The 12,104-nt window shown below is 46.9% G+C and overlaps 1 protein-coding gene across 1 annotated transcript in view; it reads left to right on the forward strand.

Moving 5' to 3' along the window:
* The first annotated feature begins 4,248 nt into the window (after nt 1–4,248).
* RIN2 (Ras and Rab interactor 2) overlaps nt 4,249–12,104 on the forward strand; it is a 215,060-nt gene continuing 207,204 nt past the window's right edge. Inside the window, exon 1 of the mRNA XM_057701283.1 lies at nt 4,249–4,322. The gene's annotated coding sequence lies outside the window, so the exon portion shown is untranslated. The remainder of the gene's footprint in view (nt 4,323–12,104) is intronic.

The raw sequence follows: 12,104 nt of genomic DNA on the forward strand, positions 1-12,104 counted from the left end.
AAGGAGACAGTTTTTCAGTTAATGTCAACAAATATTTACTATTTTTAAGTCACCCACCAAATTTAGTAAATGTGTTGATGGCAAAACTCAACTAAAGTGTAATCTAAATTGCATCCAAACATAACACAGGAGAGACAAGTAAAGGAGCATGCCCAGTGGTTCTACCTGCATACTGTAGGGGAGCCAAGTTTTCCCTCTGTCCTCCTAGAGAATCTGGCTGGGCCCGAGATTTAAGTTGCCATAAAACAGGTCAGCAGAAGTAAGGCACACAAAGTCTGTTTTTACTTGAGTGTAGGAGCCTTCACAGGAAAACCCCCAAAGTGATTAAGCCTAAGCGCTTATAGACTAGGTTGAACAAAGAGTGATTGTGAAAAAGTAACTGAAATATATGAGGAAGCGAAGAGGAGATAAGGGTTCTTTTGGTCAGGTTTGTTCAGATTCTGCTTGGGCTCCTATATTCATCATATAGCCACAGTGATATATAGAACTGTGCCTGCCACCCAGTACAGAATCATAACTGAATACAGGACTGAATGAACCACTCTGGGTAAACAAGAACTATACTTTTCAAATAACTGGAAAACCTATGAACAGATAAAGTACAGTCACTTTAGCCAAAAAGCACAGAACTCAGGAAATGGCAGGGGTTTATAAAACCCCCAAATTGTAAAACAAGATGGCAAAAATTGAAACAAATTCACCAGTTGGGTTTAAAAAGAAAATTCAGTTATATAAATGTTGCTTCAAAAAGAGTCATCTAAATAAAAAGATGCAGAAAGATTTAAAATAGAGAATAGACAAAAAATTTATTAAATGAATGCAAACACAAAAGAAAGCAGGGGTCATGATATGAATATCAGAATAAATTAGGACAAACATTTTATGGGGAAAATGAGGTTTATTATACTGTTAACTGTGCCATCCACAGAGAAATCATAGTACACATAAATATTGATGCACTGTGTAACAGCATGAAAATGCTAGAATACAAATGGTAGAAAATTCACAGAAAGATGTCAGAACTCCAGTTGAAATGGAAGGTGTTAACACATTTGCCCTAAGTCCATTTTATTCAAGAAGGTGGGTAGGGGAGAAAACAGGATATCAATTAGGAGATTGGCAAAGAGAATAGTAAAAATAAATGATGTGGAGAATTAGAATAAATATAAAAGATGAATTCACAATTAATTAGTGCTCAGGTTCAGTAATAAACAGTTTTGAACAACTACTATATGCTAAGTATGAACTAGATTATGGGGGACAATTAATAAGCCTTTTTTTCTGATAAATATAGAATTTTTTTTCAAAATAGATCATACGCTAGGTCACAAAGAAAACCCCAATTAATTTCAGGGTGGCTATGGGGACTGAACAGTTACCACTTCAGATGAATAAAGAATAACCATAATTATTATTGTGATTATGGTAGAGCTCAGGAGCTGGAGTACAAAACCACTCTCTTCAGGTCATTTTGTGTGCACAGGACACTCACATCTACTTGCCCTGCTCAACAGAGGAAAGAAACAAATTGCTGAGTTGCCAGCCCTGGGCAATGCTTCCAGACCAGTACTGCTTGGTTTACTCTGGAAGGGAAATAACTTCATTAGAAATGACATTTTCTTGGCTGGCTGGACCCTAGCTGACAGCAGTGCCCCTAAAGCACTTGTGATCTCTGCGGCTGACTGGAATGCACGCTGCTGTCTCTAGGGACCCCGGAGCGGGAGGCCAAACCTGCCAAGTGTGAGTACATCCCTGAGACGGCCAAGGCTCGTTATTTTAGTGGGCTTTTTTATCCTGGAGTTTTCTCCGACCACCTACCTTAAATTGCAGCCTCCCCAACACCCTCTCTTTCCCTCCCCAGGTTAATTTTTTTCCATGGCACATTTCATCAACCACATCACATATTTACCTTGTTTGTCTGTTTATGGCCTCCCTCCCCATGAGATCGCAGGTTACAGGAGAGCACAATGTGTTGTCTTTGGGTTCCCTGCTGTAGCCCCAAAGCCTACAACAGTGCTTGGCACATACACAGTTGCTACTCAATAAATAGTTTTGATGAGTAACCCCCAACTCCATCTGTACAGTAAGATGTTCTCCTGGAGCAGGGGGACAAGGCCAAATGGGCCCCAAGTTATGGAATAAATTGTGCCGGTGTCCATAAGATGAAGGAAGTTTTCAAGAGGGTGCATAGTAAGAGAGAAAGGGAGAAGAACCGGAAGAAAGGAGCAGAGGCCATACCTGTTCAGCATCTACCTGGGACGCTTTGTCTACAAACCACAGTCAGTCCCAGCAGAAGGGAGAGAAGGGGGAGAGATGTGGGACCAGGTCTGCCTCTGCCTCTCCCTTCTGCCAACGTATCCAGTCGCAGAGGATTTCCTGACCGTTCCACCTGCAAAATAAATAAGAATCCATACTGCTCTCCAGCTCCAGTGCCACCACCCTGCTCTGTGCCTCCTTCATCTCTAGCCGGGATTATCTCAACAGTCTAGCTTGTTTCCACCTTTGCCTGTTACAGTCCACTTTCCCATACAGCATCAGACCCATCTTTCAGCAATAAAGACAGACCACATCACCCTCCACTCAGACCCTCACGATTTCCACCCAGTGGCTCAGAGCCTTTGCCCCTAGTCCTCTCCCCAGGTACTCCCTTCCTTACCTGCCCAAATCCTGCCTTCTCAACCAGGCCTCCTCTGACCACCTCACCTGTTGGATCTGACATCCTGCACCAGACACTAGCACTCCATAACCTCCTTATTCCGCTTCCTTATTCTATTTTATCTTCAGTTCCCCATCACTGAGCTCTTCTACCATCCCAGATACTTAACTTATTGATGTTCATAGTTGACCTAACTTATTGATGTTCATAGTTGACCCTCTGCCCCTACCCCGCCCCCCTCTCCCCCCCTCCGCAGAAGGCCAGCTCTACCAAGGCAAGGAGAGCTTTGTTCTGAAAAAATAACAAAGATCTTTTGATCTTTTGTTCCCCAGCTCATCCCAAACAGTAGAGCAGTGCCAGGCACATAGCAGGTGCTCAATTATCTATTGAGGGATTGACTTGGAACAGAAGATAAGTGCAGTGGGCTATGTTTTCCTGAAAGCTGAGCTGATTACAAATGAGAAATAAATTTGGGGATTTTAGAAGGCAGGATTCACAAGAACCAACACCAGTGAAATCCAAGTGGCCTCTTTGGCTACCGGTCTGAAGCAGAACAGGAGCAAAAACAGGTCTTTGTCCGTTTGTTTCCTTTTGCTGCTTCTGTCCAAAACAGGTGTCTTTGAGGGTTTGTTTGTTTTTTGCGACACTAGCCACTTCGGTAACTCTAACGCTGTTAGGTATTTCGCTCAAAGGTGCTCTCCCCAGCGAGGAAGTGGGAAAACTCAGCAGCTCACCAGGGACCCGCCCGACTCACAAGAAAGACAACTGCCGGTTACTGGCCTGGAAGGGCCCGCAGCTCCCCGCCTGTCCGCGTCGCCTCCCCAGGGGTGATAAAGGTCTTCCAGAGCGGAGCCAAAACACACCGCTCCTCCCCACCGCTCTCGCTCCGCGGGCCCGAGGCTGCGCGGCCCCGCACGCGCAGAAACCAACCCAGGCGGCCCCCGGCCCGGCGAGGACCGGCAAAACACCCCGCGCCGGGGACACGGCGCGTCCGAATCCGGGACAAAGGGCCGCGCCCACGCGGGCCTCCCCGCGTGGGGCCCCAGCCCGCGCGGCGGATCGGGGTCCTCGGCGGGGCGGCGGGGCTCGTCGCGGGAAGGGGGCTGAGCCGTGCTGCTCCGTGGTGAGCGGAGAGAAAGGAGACTGGGCAGACTCTCCAAGAACAAAAGTCCGGTCCTCCCCCGGGAGTGAGAAGAGCGGGGCGGCGGCGCCGAGGCGGGGCGGGAGTCGGGCCAGCCGAGTTCGCTCCGGGTTAGATCAACTTTCTGGTCCAGCTCTCCTCCCTGCAGCCTGGGTCCCGGATCCCCGGTGAGCGCAGAGCCGGCGGCGTCCCCACGGCGGAGGGTGGGCGGTGCTGGCGGAGATGGGGGGGCGGGGTGGGATGACCCGGGTCGCGCAGGCGCCTTCCTCGCCCCCTCGGATCCCCCGCCCCATCCTTCCCGAGCTCCGGAGGGCGGGTGGGGGAAGGGGATGGTTAGCGCCGAAGCCGAGGGCGGGCGGGAGGCCGACACAAAGCCCTTCCCTCGCCTCCCTCTCCTCCTCCCCTCCTTCTCTTCCTCCTCCTCCTCCGCCAGCTCCTCCCGGGCGGGGAAAGTCAGCCCCGCGCTAGTTCGCGGGGCCACCAGTCGCCCCCGCCTCCGAGACCTGCGGGGAGGGCCTGCGCGAGGTAAGGGGCGGTGGCAGCGGAGACCCCACCCCCTGTGTCCGCACCCCACGCCCAGGGGGACTCCAGGGCGCGGGCGGGGTCTCTGCGGGGCTCGCCGCGCGGGGAACTGCTCCTCGCACGCGCCTCCCCTCGGGGGAGACCGGGGGGCAGAGCGAGCGGCCCCCGGGGTCGTGGGGACGAGCGGGGGAGGGGGCGGCAGGGAGTGGCGCCGGGACACGGGCGGGGGGGGGTCTTTGGGGCGGGGATCCTCAGCGGACCTCTGCGGGGAGGGGGGCCACCGAGGCTGCGGGCGCGGGGCTCGGGGTGCGGGCGCGCGCGGCGGTGGAGGAGGAAGGGACTTTGGTTGAGTTCTACCTGCGGGGATGCCTTACGGGGTGTCAAGTGCGCCCCGCGCCAGCGCGCGGCCCGAAGCGGGGGTCGCATGCCAGAGTGCGCAGCGCAGACGCGATCCGTGCGCTCAGCCAGTGCGCGGGGCAGACGCTCGGGTTAGAGATTTCCTCCCCCGGGGGGAGAAGCCGGACGGGGGCCGATGGGGTTGTCGCGGTGATTGATGGCGGTGCAGCAAGCAGAGGAGGAGCCCCGGGTTCCTGCCGGGAAAGGAGGGGGCCACTTTCCCACTTTGAGGCCTCCTCGCCGCCCGGGGCTTGGCCTCTACCCTTGGCCTCGGCTCCCACCAGCGCAGCGTCCACCCACCCGCGCCCCTTGACGGCCGGGAGATGGCGGGGAGTTTACAGAATTCAGCTGTAAAGCCTGTGATGTGTTGCCAAGAAATACAGGGCGCGACTGACCCCCTGGGCCCTAACCGGCGCCTCTCTTCTCAGAGCTCTCAGATCCTGGGCGGGGGTGACGGTGGGGTGCTTTCCTAACTCGGCAGAGGAAGCAGTGCACAAACCCGCGCTCCGTGGAGCGGTACTTTCTTGCAGGCCTGAGGGTTTCAGGCGCAGTGCGGTTTCTTAGGAACGTGCTGTCATCAATAAGAAAACCCCAGAGCACGCTTCCGAACAACAGGACTTTGTAAATATTGCAGCTAAAACAAACATCTGGCGGAACTCCGTCATTAAGAAAAACAGAATTTTAATGCAATATTGAAAAACATCAAATTTCATGTAAAAAGTCCTCAGTGAACAAAATATCAACGTTTTACATCAAGACCGGGTTGTGGTTATGACCTGGCATCTTTGTGCAATGGAAACAGTTTTTCCAGTCGCCCTTGGTTTATCTGGACCCCACCTGGGGGTTTATGAAGCTCAACGGTGGCATGCGGCTTTGTATATAGTCATGCTTTTTTGTTTGTTTGTTTTACTATGAAATTTTTTTAAATTGAAGTATAGCTGATTTACAGTGTTGTGTTAGTTTCAGGTGTACAGCGAAGTGATTCAGTTATACACACACACATACACGTATTCTCTTGCAGGTCCTTTTCCCATATAGGTTATTTTTTTGGCTGTGGAATTCTTACTAACTTTTTACCCAGTTCAAATATGCCACAGTATTTTCATGAGCCTACACAGAGGTGGACATTTTCTTTCTGCCTGCCGTCCAACCTGTCTCTAGAACAATCATGCATTGTCCCTGCCCTCCATCAAGGGCCCTGGATTGGGAGGGGCCTGGGGGGAGACTCGCATTTGGGACTCTAGAAAGAAGGCTGGTGGTTGACTGGAGCTTTGGGGTTTGGGGACTCTGCTCTCAGCATTTGGATGCTGGGAGTGTGAGAAGAGCAACCTGCTACTGGAGACACTCTCCCACAGACAGGTTATCTGAGTAGAGAAGGAGTCCTAAAATAGCCCACCCTTGACCTCCCCCACGCAGGGGCAGATGTGAGCAGCTTGGCTCCCTCTAGGGCTGGTATGTGTTTGTTTAGAGATAACTTCCCTCTAGCCCCCTTATCCCCGCCAGAGGTCCCCCTCCTCTTCACCAAATTCAAGGTCCACTACCAACTACAAAGAGGAGTTCCTTCTCCAGAAATACCTCTTTTGGGAGCTAAATCCTCCCCCTCTGCTTGGAGGAGACAAATAACTCATTTCTCCTCTGTCCAAGGGCGTGCAACACTGGGAGGTCAACCTCAATTAGGCCCAATCAGCACATACTGCCTGCATTCCATCATTTTGCTCTCTGTCCATTCCCCTTGTATATCCAAGCCTCCTCATGATCCTTCCAGATTCCCAGTGGTTTCAGCTGGGAAGGTTTCCCTGAACTCCCTCCTCCTTTCCCTGCTGAGGCACCAGTCTTACTGCCTAACACTTAAGAAATGGGTGTTGAAAGAATGAATGGAAGTATCCCTCTGTAAAAAAAACATTTTGAGGAGTTACAGAGCAATAAGTATATCCTTAGCAGATAATATTTTTATAGTGCTTTATAGGTGAAGGAGAAGCCCAGGGTTCTTGCCCGGAAGGGAGGGGGCCATTTTCTCACTTTGAGGCCTCCCACCACTCCCCCCACCCCCCGGAAAATACTTTTCTAGACAATATCTCAGTTGTTTCTCACAACAATTCTAATAATTACGCTTGGTAGGTGAGAAAACAGAGGCCTGGAGAGGTCAAAGCACCAAAATTGGAACCAGTGCTCCAGGTGCAGTAATCATTTTGCTGAACCACTGCTGACTTGCTAGAGGTGGCCCTGCTCAGACACACACCCCACACAGTGTATGTCCAGAGCAGAATTTACACAGTGGTGTTTAGGAGGTGGTTTTACTAAGGAATTACTGAAGCGTTACTCAGGTAAAATGCTTTAGAGAAATGCTAGTGTCAAGCAAGTTTTCCACTGCAGGACTTTTCAGTGCCTTTATTATCATTATATGCATTGGGACTCTAGGATGACTCCATAACGTGGAATGTTTGCCAACTTCATTTGGCCGCGAACCATGGAGCATCTTCCGGATCCAGTGTTCTAAGAGGCCCTCTTGGGGGAAATGATGCTTAGTTCACTCAAAACCTTCTGACATCTAGGCAGTGTTCAAGGACCACTAGTGTGCAGAATAGTAAAAAAAAAAAAAAGTATGTTCTGGACATTTAAAAGGCACAGTAATGCCCCCTTGTACATTTAGAGTAAATTGTTGGTTTGCCAGTTTCTGTGCATCTAATTAACATGAGTCAGTTCTCCTGGGTTTGATCAGATCTGAGGGAACTTGAGCAGTTGGGTAGGCAGTACAAACAGGCCCTGGAGAGAGTGGGCCGTTCATGCTGCCAGAAGCAGGCAGAGCTCACCCAGCCTCCCCAGGGAACCCTTCAGATGCAGCCGTTTCTGTGGAATGGCCGCACATCTTGTTTGACCATGCCCATTGAGTGGGAAATACCGTTGCCTACCTTTCTTTCTCCCTGGGAGCTGTGGATTCTGTGGGGTGTCAGCATCTATGTTTACTCATGAAGAGGAAGCAACAGTCACTGTCAGAGTGTCTGGGATCAGAAACAAAGGGCTGCTGATGGCCGTCCCTCATCCAGATGCCCCACTGCAGGAGGTACAGCCCCCAATTCAGACGCACCCATTGTTTGAAATTGTCTTGAATCCGAGCCTGCCTGCAACCTTCTGTTAGGTACTTTTCTCATATCAGTAACCCTGGCCGTTTAGGCTTTATTGCATTGAAGAGAGGAGATGAACAGCAGTCTAGAGTTCTACTTCAGGGATTCAGAGGAGAGTGGTGGACTAGGAGGAGCTGTGGTCAGAAAGGCTGGGTGAATTTAATGTCCATCTGCATTTGGATGGAGACGTTTCTAGGTCTTTGGTGCTGAGCAAATATATCTCCAGATTTGTTTCATAGATTTTTCCAGAGCATGGAAAGTAAGTAGGCTCATTTAGAGATCTGTATTGAATAGAGTGGTGTCACAGATGTCAAGGAAAGGGATATTTTGAGAAAAATGGACCTATCAGATGGGGTGGGCATTCATGAGTGAGTGAGTGAGTGTGTGTGTGTGTGTGTGTGTGTGTGTGTATGTGTGTCCTTCTGCATGTGTGGCCAAGGAAGAGGGCGGAGAGGAAATACTGAGTGTGATTTCTAACCCGTTAAGTTTTAAAGTCCTGTATGTTACCTCGATAGAAATTGTCAATAAACAGCCAGAGTCAGAGAGTCACTGGAGTGCTGTGGGGACCGGAGCAGAGGAGTTAGTGAACTCACCCAGGGAGAGGCCACGGGCCACACAGAACGGGGTCCAGGCAGAACCTAGACGTCCACATCCAGGTCCAGGAAAGGGAAGAGAAAGAGCCTGCACTGATGATGAGCCAGATAATCCAGAATTTTCAACCCGCTAGTTCCTGGCCAGTGTGTGTTGTGATGGGCCAGGGCCCAGGTTACCCCAGATTGTGAATTTTTTTTAACAGATAACATTTTATTATGAAAGTGAGTCAAAAATTATCTGCACTCTGGCTGTGGAATTTATAGACATTTTAATATAACCAGAATGCGGATAATTTTTGACTCATTTGTAGTTTCAGGTATATAGCTTAATGATTTGATATTTCTTTATATTGTGAAGTGATCACAAGTCTAGTTAACATCCATCACTATACAGTTACAGAAGTTTTTTCTTGTGGTGAGAACTTTTAAGCTCTATTTGCTTTTAGCCACTTTCAAGTATGCAATACAGTATTATTAGTGTAGTCACCATGCTGTTCATTACATTTCATGACATCCATTTTATACCTGGAAGTTTGTATCTTTTGACCATTTTTCACCCATTTCTTCCCCTGTGCCTACCCCTTGCACCCGCAACTCTGGCAACCAACAATCTATCCTCTGTATCTGTGAGTTTGGTTGTGTCTGTGTGTTTTTAAGATTCTACATATAAGTGAGATCATAAGGTGTTTGTCTTTCTCTGCCTGACTTATTTCACTTAGTATGATGCCCTCAAGGTCCATTCATGTTGCTGCAAATGGCAAGATTTCGTTCTTTTTGATGGCTAGATGATGTTCCATTGTATTGATATATATGTACCACATCTTTATCTGTTCATCCATCAGTGGGCACTTAGGTTGTTTCCATACCTTGGCTGTTGTAAATAATGCTGCAATGAACATGGGATGCAGATATCTTTTGAAGTTAGTGTTTTCATTTTCTTTGGATAAATAATCAGAAGTGGAATTGATGGATCATATGGCAGTTCTAGTTTAAGTTTTTTGATGAACCTCCGTACTGTTTTTTATAGTGGTTGTAGCAATTTACTTTCCCACAAACTGCACAGGTGTTCTCTTTTCTCCACAGTCTCACCAGCATTTGTTATCTTTTGTCTTTTTGATAATAGCCATTCTGATGGGTGTGAGGTGATATCTCATTGTGGTTTTGACTTGCATTTACCTCATGATTAGTGATGTTGAGCATCTTTTCATATTCCCATTGGCCATCTGTACATCTTCTTTGGAAAAATGTCTGTTCAGATCCTCTGCTCATTTTTTAATCAGATTGTGGTTTTTTTTTTGCCATTGAGTTGTATGAGTTCTTTATGTATTTTTGGATATTAACCCATTATCAGATAAATGATTTGCAAATATTTCCTCCCATTCAGTAGGTTGCCTTTTCATTTTGTTGTTGGTGTCCTTTGCTGTGCAGAAGCTTTTTAGTTTGATGTAATGCACTTTGGTTTGTTTGTTTGTTTGTTTATTGCTTTTGTTGCCCTTGCTTTTGGTGTCAGGTTCAAAAAATCATTGCCAAGACTGATGTCAAGGACCTTACCACCTGTGTTTTCTTCTAGGAATTTCATGGTTTCAGGTCTTATGTTCAAGGCTTTAATCCATTTTGAGTTAATTTTTGTGTATGGTGTAAGATAGCGGTCTAGTTTCATCGTTTTGCATGTGGTTGTCCAGTTTTCCTGATGTCATTTATTGAGGGGAATGTCCTTACGCCATTTTTTAAATTCTCAGTTCCTTTGTTGTAAATTAATTGACCATATATGTGTGGGTTTATTTTGGGCTCTCTTTTCAGTTCCATTGATCTAATGTGTCTGTTTTTATGACAGTACTGTACTGTTTTGATTATGATAGCTTTGTAATATAGTTTACAATCAGGGAACTTGATGGCTCCAGCTTTATTCTTCTTTCTCAAGATTGCTTTGGCCATGTGGGGTCTTCTGTGGCTCCATACAGATTTTAGGAGGGTTTTGTGAAAAATGTCATTGGAATTTTGGTAGGGGTTGCATTAAACCTATAGATTGCTTTGAGTTGTATGGACATTTTTCAAAATATTAGTTCTTCCAATCCATGAGCACAGACTATCTTTCTGTTTAATCCATGAGAGGTGTGGAGTATCAGCTGAGAGTGTGAATAGAACCACATCAGTTAATACTAGCAAACTGACTCAACAGAATTATCATATATTGAATGAATGAGTGATTAAATGACACTGTTTTTGGTAGTAGAAACTTTAAAAACTTGCTAATGGTATGGTAAAAGTCTAAACAGCCATTCTGCAGACGTTTCTTAGAAGATAAAGTTGGATTTTGGGGGGAGCAGAGGATGAAGTTACGGGCACTCCATCCTGTGTGAGATGTCTTATTCTGGTCAAGAATCTTTGGTGACAAGGAACCCCTTAGTGACTTTGAATAAGCCCAAAAGTTGTAGGAAAGTTTATGAAGGTATGCTGATTTGTTTAAGCCATCATTTTTTTTTTCTATACAAAAGTCTTTATTTTAACATCTAAAAGAAAGAATCACATGTCCACTCCGACAGCTTTACCAGCTTTTAGCAGTGATTTAAATGATGTTGCTGTGTTTTGTAGTGTACAAATGAGAAACTAATTCAGAAAGTGTGTTACCAAACCCAGGTCCATGAGCTCACTATACAGTAAAACCAGTCTACTGACACCAAGTTGTGGTGAAGGAAAGTATGGCGTTTATTTGCAGGGCACCAAGCAAGGAGAATGCCCATGCTCAAAATACCTGAACTCCCTGATGGCCTAGAGACCAGGGTTTTTCAAGGCAACATTAGGGGTGGGGGTCATAGGCTATGTGATCAGCCCATGGACATTCTTCTTATTGCTTGGAGGTGAGGTGACAAGGTGATGTTTCTGGAATCTCAATCATCAACCTTCTGGTTCCAGCGAGTTTGGGGTCTACATACTTGCGGTAAGTATATGGTTGCCATTCTCCATGTGGGTGGGGGTCTTAGTTTCTGTAACACAACTCAAAGATATGCATCAGAATGTTAGCTGTATCCCTTGAGGAGATACTAGGAGTCCTGTGGCTGTTTTATGGCTGAATTTGTTGTGTAAGCTATTATTACTTTTCTTGCTGGACTATTTTTCCTTTGTTTCTGCATTTTCTCACTTCTCTAATTATTCACAGCCTGAGTCTGCTCTTTGGAACTCGTGGAAGGCCTAGGAGACTAAAACTTTTTTACAAACAAGAAGTGGGGGACTCTGAGGGTCGGCAGGCCCTAAAGGCCCTGCAGGGCCCTGCTTGGTTTCAGGTGTTCTAATTACTGTGAGTGTCTATCTCATTTGTATTTGATCGTGACTTGTGGTCAAGTGACAGTCAATGGCGGTATTATGTAATTCCCCCAGTTGCTTGAAATTCTCAAAAGTTGAGCATTTTAAAGATAAGGCTTGGCAGAAACATTTGTATTTTACCATTTTTAATGAATTGTCTATTTTAATTGAGTAGGTTAACCTAGTAAATGAGTTAACAGATATTTTAGGTTTCATGTATATGATTTCATCTGTTAGGTCAGACAAGCAAAATACAGAAATCCAAACATTCAGCTAGTTTAAATATTAGCTAGATCCCCCATGACCCCACAGGGCCAAAACCAGAGACCATGTCTCCGTAACCAGCCTGGGGTTTGTCTGCCTTCAACATGAGG

Source organism: Hippopotamus amphibius, chromosome 12 (genome assembly GCF_030028045.1).
Source record: "Hippopotamus amphibius kiboko isolate mHipAmp2 chromosome 12, mHipAmp2.hap2, whole genome shotgun sequence".
Classification (NCBI taxonomy): domain Eukaryota; kingdom Metazoa; phylum Chordata; class Mammalia; order Artiodactyla; family Hippopotamidae; genus Hippopotamus; species Hippopotamus amphibius.